The following is a 9,314-nucleotide window of genomic DNA, read 5'->3' as shown; positions in this document are numbered from 1 at the left end:
ACTCATAGTGCCCATAGCGGGTTCTGAATGTCATTTTGGGTACATCCTCAAGCCTAATCTGTAACTGATGGTAACCAGACCTTAGATCAATCTAAGAGAAAATTAACGCACCTTGCAACTAATCAAAAAGATCATCTATTCGAGGCAATGGATACTTATTTCGAATGGTGACCATATTCAATTGCCGGTTGTCTATGCACATCCTCATACTAGCATTTTTTTCTTAACAAACAAGACATGAGCATTCCACAGGGAAGCACTAGGATGAATGAAACCTTTATCACGATGTTCCTGAATTTGAGCCTTAAGCTCTCTTAACTCCACCGGAGCAATGCGATAAGGAGGAATGGAGATGGAGGAGGGTACCAGGTTCCAAATCAATTCAGAAATCTATATCTCTATACGGAGGCATACCAGGCAAATCGATAAGAAACACTTCTCTAAATTGTGACACCACAGGAATAGACTCAATAGAGGGAGACTCAACCTCAACATCCCAAATATGAGCCAAATATGCCAAACACCCCTGCCCCACCAGTTTCCTTTGCCCGAATGGAGGATATGACCCTAGCTGGCTTAGTCTTATACACCCCTTCCTACTCTAACTTTTTCCTCCCCGGGATCTTACAGTCACAGACTTAGTATTACAATTTAACACAGCATAATAGTGGGACAACCAATTCATGCCTAGGATTATATCAAAGTCAGTCATATCCAAAATAACCAGATCAGCCCAAGTTTGGAAACCCATAAAACATAATAGAACAAGCACGATAAACATGGGTGACTATGACAGACTATCCAACTTGGGTAGAACCATCGATGGGGGCATCAAGTACATCACAAATTGCATCAAATCCTAAGGCAAACTAAACTAACACGTATAAAAAAGTATAACCCGGGTCAAACAACACATTAGCCATCCGGTCACAGACAAGAATAATACATGTGATCACTGCATCAGATGTCCCCGCCTCGGTCTTGACCGAAAAGGCATAAAACTGAGCCTTGTAATCTTGACGGACAACCTCCTTGCGTGGTTGCGCTGCTCATCTTCCTGTATTACAATTACCCTGACCTCCTCGGCCTCGCTGATTTTTTCCTGGCCAACCTTGTGAATGTCCCCTACCATTATTACCATTGCCCGCGGGTACCACTGCTCTAGTCTGCTGTTGTGTGGGATCCAACATGCGTGGTTGGGGACAATCTCTCCTCATGTGCCCAGGTTCTCCATAATTATAGCAAGTAGGATCAAAAGACGGTTTGCCGCTAGCCGAAGACGCTGCCCCCTGTCTATCCTGAATAAAATTTTGTTGTAGAGTTCCCAAGTAACTATCTGTAGTAGCGGACATGATGGACTCAATTGGCTGGGCTGCAAGTGTCGGCCTACCTAAACCTCTGGAGTAAGAAACCTGAAAGTTACATGTGATCTTGGGCTTCTTAGCCACAACTTTGGCCTTTCCATCACGTCTAACTTCCTCTACTTTCTTCACAAAGTCGGCACCTCATTAAAACCTTTCCCTGCAGAGGTCATATGAACAAACAATACCTGAAGTTCAGGGTTCAATCCCTTGGCAAATAGATGAATCCTCTCTTCCTCAGTAGTTACCAATTATGTAGCATATCTATACAAGCCATGGAACTAAGCCTCATAAGAAGCTACAGTCATACCAACCTGCTCCAAAGCCATGAACTCGTCCGTCTTGAGATCTCTCAAAATCCGTGGCACATACTTTTCCAAAAATAGAGCATGAAACTGTGTCCAAGTAAGTGGGGGTAAAGTTGACGATCTGCATTCCACATAAGCTCTCCACCACTGCTTAGCGTCACCCTGAAGCTGGAAAGTCACAAATTCTACTCCATGCTCATGGACAATACCCAACTTATGCAGCCTTTCATAACAATCCCACATGAACTCATAGGTGTCCTCACTCTCAGAACCATGGAACACAGGCGGCTTTAATTTTAAAAACTTAGTCAACATTTCATGCTCATTACCAATCATCACCGGACCCCATAGGGGATGGGAAAAGGCATCAGTGCCTACGTTTCCACCCACTTTGGGAACGGTGACAACAATAAGGTGGTTAGCAAGAGTTTGAGTTACTTGAACTGAGGGAAGAACTCCAGGACCAACCAATCCTTTCAGAAAAGTCATAATATGTTGAGATAACACTGGGTCTAAGAGAGGAATACCTATAGTCTAAGTGTGTACCTCTTCCTCTTGTCCAACATCCTCCTCATTCTCGACTTTCACATTCTCATCTACCTCTTCGTGATGCGCAGTAGGGAACCTCATTTCTAGAAGCATTATCAACCGGAACTCCACCCCTAGCGGGTGCTACCCTTCCTTGGCATCTACCCCTTTCTATTCCTCTACCCCTGCCTCGACCGTAGCCTTTTGTTGTGGATTCCTCAGCGGGCTCATTGACGGGAGCTACGGGCCTAACGTTGTTAAAGCGAGTGTTAACCATCTACGGACAGAAGAGTGAAGAAGATTAGATACCAATTAGAATCAAGTTATAGCACGAAAGGAGACAAGAGAAAACATAGAGATTTTCTAAAGTCCTATAGCCTCTTGAAGAAAAGTACAGACGTCTCCATACCGTTTCACAAAACTCTACTAGACTCATTTTGGTACACCGAGATGAACAAACCTAGGGCTCTGATACCAACTTTGCAACGACCTAGACCGTCGTGATTGGTACCCACACTAACCCTCTGGTGGGAGAATCATTACTACAACCCGTCTAACAAATTTTACAAAAATTAAAGTATCTAAAGATACGGAAGCAGGTTTAAATGCAAAAATAAATTGAAGTTCCTATGAACTTCGAAAGTTTACAAAACGACTATCAAAACATTGCGGAAAATAACCCCTAGAACCTGAAAGTCAATGTACCAAAACCTCTTAAGTGCAACAAGTCTAAGAAAAAGGGTACAACCCCAACAAAACATAAAAAGTATCGAACAATAGTCTAGGAATTTTCAAGTCACTACTAAAAAGTTTTCTGGCCCAAATTTTTTCTCCATTGGCTTTTCTATAATGGCAGAAATAGGTCGTTACAGTAATTTAGAGGAAAAAACATAATTAGTACAAAAGACTGTATTTTTACACACTTGAAAATAGTCTAGGGGTAAAAGTAAGATGTGTCCCAGGAAATTTGTTCAAAATTCAGGACTACTTATGCCTTCTTGTTGTAAACCTATTTGACTTTATTTTTTTCATTGAAAATCAAATTAAACAAAATAGTAAACACTCTAACCCCTTGATAAAATAAATGACATATTTTTAGAATAGCAACCTACACACAAGTCATAAATGGAATGTAAAATCGAGAACATGATGAAAATTAATTTTTTAAGGTTAATTGTTTTGCATATATTTAGTCAAGTACAAATTTAAAATATGCTTATCTAGCATTGGTTGTTCCATATATCTATTTTAATTCATGTTAATGAAATTGAATGCTAATAACTATTGCTAATAATAATAATAATAATAATAATAATAATAATCATAATAATAGTGATAATAATAATAATAATAATAATAGTAATAAAGAGGAAGAACATGAGCTGGTAGAGGTAATATCCTCGCTCAAATGGGAAACCAAAAATTGGTAGCAGCAAATATTGCTTCTACAAGTGGTCTTAATACAGACCATCCAATGTACAAGGAATTTTTTAATTTTATGCAATCCAAGCAATGAAAGGATAATGTTCCTCGGTCTTATTCCACAATTCTCGCAGATGAAGAGAGCACATAAGTATTCGATCAAAATGATAAAAAAAGAAGTCATACTTCTTCTAGAACACAGTGACTTGTGATGGAAAAATGACTCATGGCAATTAATATACAGTTATCTGGATTCAGTTTCTTATACTAGACCTTGTTATAAATACAGGATGCATTATGAGATGATACTCTCAGCAACAGGGTCTGATGAATTCCAACTTCACTTTTCAACTTTTGGCTCATTTATTCATAATAATTCCAACTAATCACAAATGTTTAGTCATTGCCTTAATTTGTAGCACATGGCTAAATATTGCATTTGCTTATTTTCCTTAAAGCTACTCAAAACTCAAACTTTATTATTTTTTAATTATAATGAATATATTATTTAAAGGTGGTGAATGTTGTGATATTTACTATTGGCTTTAAGTAGAATTAGCTATTAAAGAATTGGGTGTCTTTGGTATTTGGAGAATATTTTTATGAAAAAAAAAAATTAAAAAAGATAAGTTACTTTCTTACTTATTTTTTACTTATGAGTAAGTAAGAAAAAAAATTATTTCAAAAATATTTTTATGTAACCTAGCAAAACACTATATGGGTGGGAGGGGACAGGGAGTAGGACCTCGGTGGTTGCGGGGATGGGAGTATCATCTCATAATGCATCATGTATTTATAAGCAGGTGTAGTATAAGAAACTGAATCCAGATACCTGGACATTAATTGTCATGGGTCATTTTTCCATCGCAAGTCACTGTGTTCTAGAAGAAGTATGACTTCTTTTTTATCATTTTGATCGAATACTTATGTGCTCTCTTCATCTGCTAGAACTGTGGAATAAGACGAAGGAACATTATCCTTTCCTTGCTTGGATTGCATAAAATCCAAAAATTCCTTGTACATTGGATGGTCTGTATTAAGACCACTTGCAGAAGCAATATTTGCTACTACCAATTTTTGGTTTTCCGTTTGAGTGAGGATATTACCTCTACCAGCTCCTATTCTTCCTCCTCCCTTCCTTGAGGGAGGAGGCCATGAAGGTTTCATCATGAAAGAAAAATAAAGATTAGTCTAGGTATTCTCTTGTAAGGAAATCAGGCAGACTATTATGTGAACCTTTTTTATAATGAATATCGAAATCAAATGGTGCTAATAAAGCTTGCCATCTTGCAAACATTTGTTTAGAAACATCATGTTTACAATCTTTATTAAACATAAATTTAGCCGCTTGGCAATCAGTTTTTATCAAAAACTTCTAATTGTAAAGATACCATGGAACTTTAAAACACTTTTCACTATTGCCAAAATTTCGTTTGCTATAGTGGCATAATTTTTCTGGGCGTCGTTCTATTTTCCATAATAGAACTGAATAATATAATGGCGTTTATTATTCGGACAATATTGTGTCAGAATACCACCATATCCTATGTTCAAAGCGTCAGTTTCAACCGTTTTCTCCTAATTTGGAGTGGCCAAAGTAAGACAAGGAAGGTTTTTAACCTTTGTCTTAATCCTCTTAACTGCTTCAATATGATTATTGGACCAGGCTCTAGGATTATTTTTTTGCCTGTCAAATAAAATAGCAGTATCCTTGGCTAAATCCTTTATAAAAGGAGCAACATAGTTGAGACTTCCAAGAAATCTCTGTAACTGGGTTTTATTAGTCATATTATCAGGGAACTTAGATGCAAATTCAATGCTTCTATTAATAGGGCTAATATTACCCCTTTCAATATCATAACCCAAAAATCTAACATTTGTTTGAAACAAAGCCATTTTGGGGCTGGATATTACCAAGCTGTTTTGGATAATAAATTTCTTAAACATATCAAGGTGTTTAAAATGAGTTTCAACATTTTTGGAAAATACAAGAATATATATAAAACAAGTAAGAGTTGTTCAGATAAAAAAGATTAATATGAGAAGTAAATAAAAAAATTCAATTTTATATTCTAAGATTTTATTTCAGTCAAATTAGCAAAAAGAGAGATAAAGAATAGGAAGCCGGAAAAACTACGCATTTGGGTTTACAAAATCTAAACCAATAAGAACTGAGTTGCTTTTTTTAAAGGATATCTCGAATTGCCCCTTAACAATGATAACTACATTTAAATTGTTTCCTTACTCAGGAAAGGATTGTTACCATCTTATTCGAAAAACTGATTATATATATATATATATATATATATATATTTCAATGGACATTTCTTCAGGTCGTCACCAATTCATTTCTCAAGTTCACTAAAAAAACCTTTATGAAAAAGGCTACAACAACAACCAACAAGAAAAACGGCTCACCAAGGCTTAGTGGACTCACTTAGTTGAGGAGTTCTATACCCCGACAAGGTATATGACAGTTCTGGCAGCATGGGTGAGACGTTGCATCATCACATAGCTCATAGTGATGGTTGTCAGTTAGAGAATCTCCCAAATAAGAGTTATTATTGTATTTTATACATACAATTGAGTTACTATTGTATTTTTACATGCAATTGAGTTACTATTGTATATTTACATACAATTGAGTTAATATCCACTGTTTTAAAAGCTTTTCATATATTGCATCTTTTGTTGTTGTTTTATTCTTGAGTTGAGTATCTCTGAGTTGAGTATCTTGAGTCGAGTATCTTCGAGTTGAGTATCTTATCTTTGAGTTAAGTACCTGATTGTTAAGTTGAGACCTATTTCATTAAGTTGAGTTCAACTATGTTACACTAAGTTGAGTACCTTATTGTTAAGTTGAACCCTATTTCATTGAATTGAGTTGAACTATGTTTCACTGAGTTGAGTAACTTATTGTTGAGTTGACCCTTATTTCATTAAGTTGAGTTGAACTATATTTCACTGAGTTGCGTACCTTATTGTTGAGTTGAGCCCTATTTCATTGAGTTGAGTTGAACTATGTTTTATTGAGTTGAATACTGTATTGTTGAGTTGAGCCCTATTTCATTGAGTTGAGTTGAACTATGTTTCATTCAGTTGAATATCCTATTATTGAGAGGAGTTTGAGTTGAGTTGAGTGAATTTGAGAAGAGGTAATTATGTATCTTTTTTATCAGTTCAAGCATATGTTTGTGCTTTAGAATTCCCCTTACATGCTCGTACATTCAATGTATTGACTCCATTTGGTCTGCATCATGAAATGATGCAGAAACAGGTATTCCGGATCATCAACAGGCATTTCATTAAGGTCATGTGATATTCCAGTTAGCTTTGGTGAGCCTTCTTATATTCCGGAGGAGTTCACCTTTACCTTACAGTTCGTAGTTTTGAGATGTCGTGTGTCTTGTCCTGATATCCTTCTGTAATATTAGAGGCTTCATAGATAGACAAAATTGAGTAGTTCTCAGTATGTACCTTCTTTGAGTTGTTTTTACAAACTCTGAGTTTATCTATTGAGTATTGTTCAGACTATTTTAAAGTTGATTATTTGAGTTATTGAATTTAATTCAGTATTAAGCTTATATATGCTTCAGTTAGTCTTCCGTTTGTAGCCAGCCAGGATGAGGGTTCGCTTGGGGACTAGCAGTTGTTCTCGAGTGCTAGCCACGTCTAGGGTGTAGGCTTGGATCGTGACAAAACTGTTAGTCCCAACATGTCATAAATGACTTCAGGTAGCTATAGGAAAACTCTAAACGCCGAAAATATCGTGAAATTGAAAATATGACCTAGAGGGTCATTACAAAGAAGAGGTAGGAGATTTTATTCAATAACTCATAAATTCTCTAATTCATTACAGAAAACATGTTTCGGAGCACCCCTATTTATAATACTAGAAAATCTATTCTGATATACTCCCTCTGTATAACAGTAGTTGTCCACTATTGACTTGATATATGGATTGAGAAACGGTAAATGATAGGGGTAATTTTTTCCAAAGCACCCTTATTAAACATACGCTATTTAAACATTGAAAAATGAATAATATTTAATAGCAATGTTAAAATAGACACAAAATGGTAAATCATTCATTGATATTATAAACTAGACAAGTATTGTTGGACATCCCAAAATAGTATAGTAGACAAGTAAAGATGGATGGAGGGATATTAGATGAATAAATTATAACTAGTTGGATTTAATCAATACCAAATATCAAATCCTAAATAACTTACATGTCCCACTTTTGATTTATTTCCTAAATTATTTTATTGCTTTCTAAATAAGATAGTAATTCCATCATTTTAATAAAGATAATCAATTAATTAATATCTCAAACCAAACATAAAATGAAATTAATGTTAAATTTTATTACAAAGTTATTATTTGATCTCAGGAACAAACAACCCCTAATTTTCCATAACTAAAATTACTTAGAAGCAAAGGAGTTGTGTTTGACCGGATCATGGAAGACTGTGAAGGCAATGCGTATTGTTGTGCGTTGCCCGCGTGCCACACGCTTGCCCTCCCAATTTCCCAAATATTATTCTCTTCACCCAATTCCCCTTTCTTCACCTCTTTCTTATTTTAATTTAATTACATCTGCTTTAAATTTTGAGCTGTCAGTAATTCTTAATAAATGTGACACAAACACAATTATCGTATACTCATTTCCTTCGTTTAACTTTTACATATGTCATTCTTTTTTAATAATAGCTGGATCACAATACTTATCATAGTATAAAATTTATATATTAATTATCATATTTTATCTATTATATTTTTGATAGAATAGTTAATTAATATTGAAAATGTATTCATCATTTATTATAAAGTTGACTTAAGAAAACCTAAATAAGGGTAGAAGGATAAAGTTACATCATTTCTTAATGCAAGTGCAAAGTAAAAATGTGACATATAAAATAGGACGGAGAGAGTAATAAATAAATATATGTATTTTTTTTGTTATTTTTACCATATTAATACTTTCTTTATTCCATATTGATTGAATTTTTACGATTTCTTTTTTCCTTTTTTAAAATAATTAAATTATTTAAAATTCAAGATGGACGTTTGAATTTTTCTTTTTCATATTTGTTCTTTTTCTTTAATGAAGTTTGATGTTTTTTAAGAGACAAATTGCACTACTTATAAAATTGTATTTATGATTTCACAAAGAATAAGAATGACAAACATAATTTAAATTATGTCCTTAAATATTTTAAATCTTAAATCATGTTTCAAGATGTAAGACTTTACATGAATTAATATGCTATTATAATAAAATATTTATATTAATCATTATTTCTTTTTTTCTTTTTTTGTTTTTAAAAAGCTAATTTCAATTTTGTGCTTGGATTGCCAGTTACCTACTTTTACTAAAATATCACTCCTTCCATTCATTTTTACTTGACAGTTATTCTTAAAATAAATTTTCATTTTTATTTGTTATATTTTTACATAAAAAAAAGATATATTTTCCCCATGCTTTACCCTTATCATTAAATATTATTGAGAAAATGGTCAAATTCCCCCCCCCCCCCTCCACCCCAATCTATTTGCCAATGTTCATGTAACACCCCTAAATACTAACCAAGAGTCACATGTTGATTTACCGTTGCTTAATTATTACAATGTGTTTTACTCTCATTTTGGGAACTTGAAATGTTGTGATAATTGCTAACTTGCTTAACAT

This window comes from Solanum tuberosum, unplaced genomic scaffold (genome assembly GCF_000226075.1).
Source record: "Solanum tuberosum cultivar DM 1-3 516 R44 unplaced genomic scaffold, SolTub_3.0 scf00001, whole genome shotgun sequence".
Classification (NCBI taxonomy): domain Eukaryota; kingdom Viridiplantae; phylum Streptophyta; class Magnoliopsida; order Solanales; family Solanaceae; genus Solanum; species Solanum tuberosum.
The sequence above is the reverse complement of the archived record's forward strand: the minus strand, read 5'-3'. Positions refer to the sequence as shown.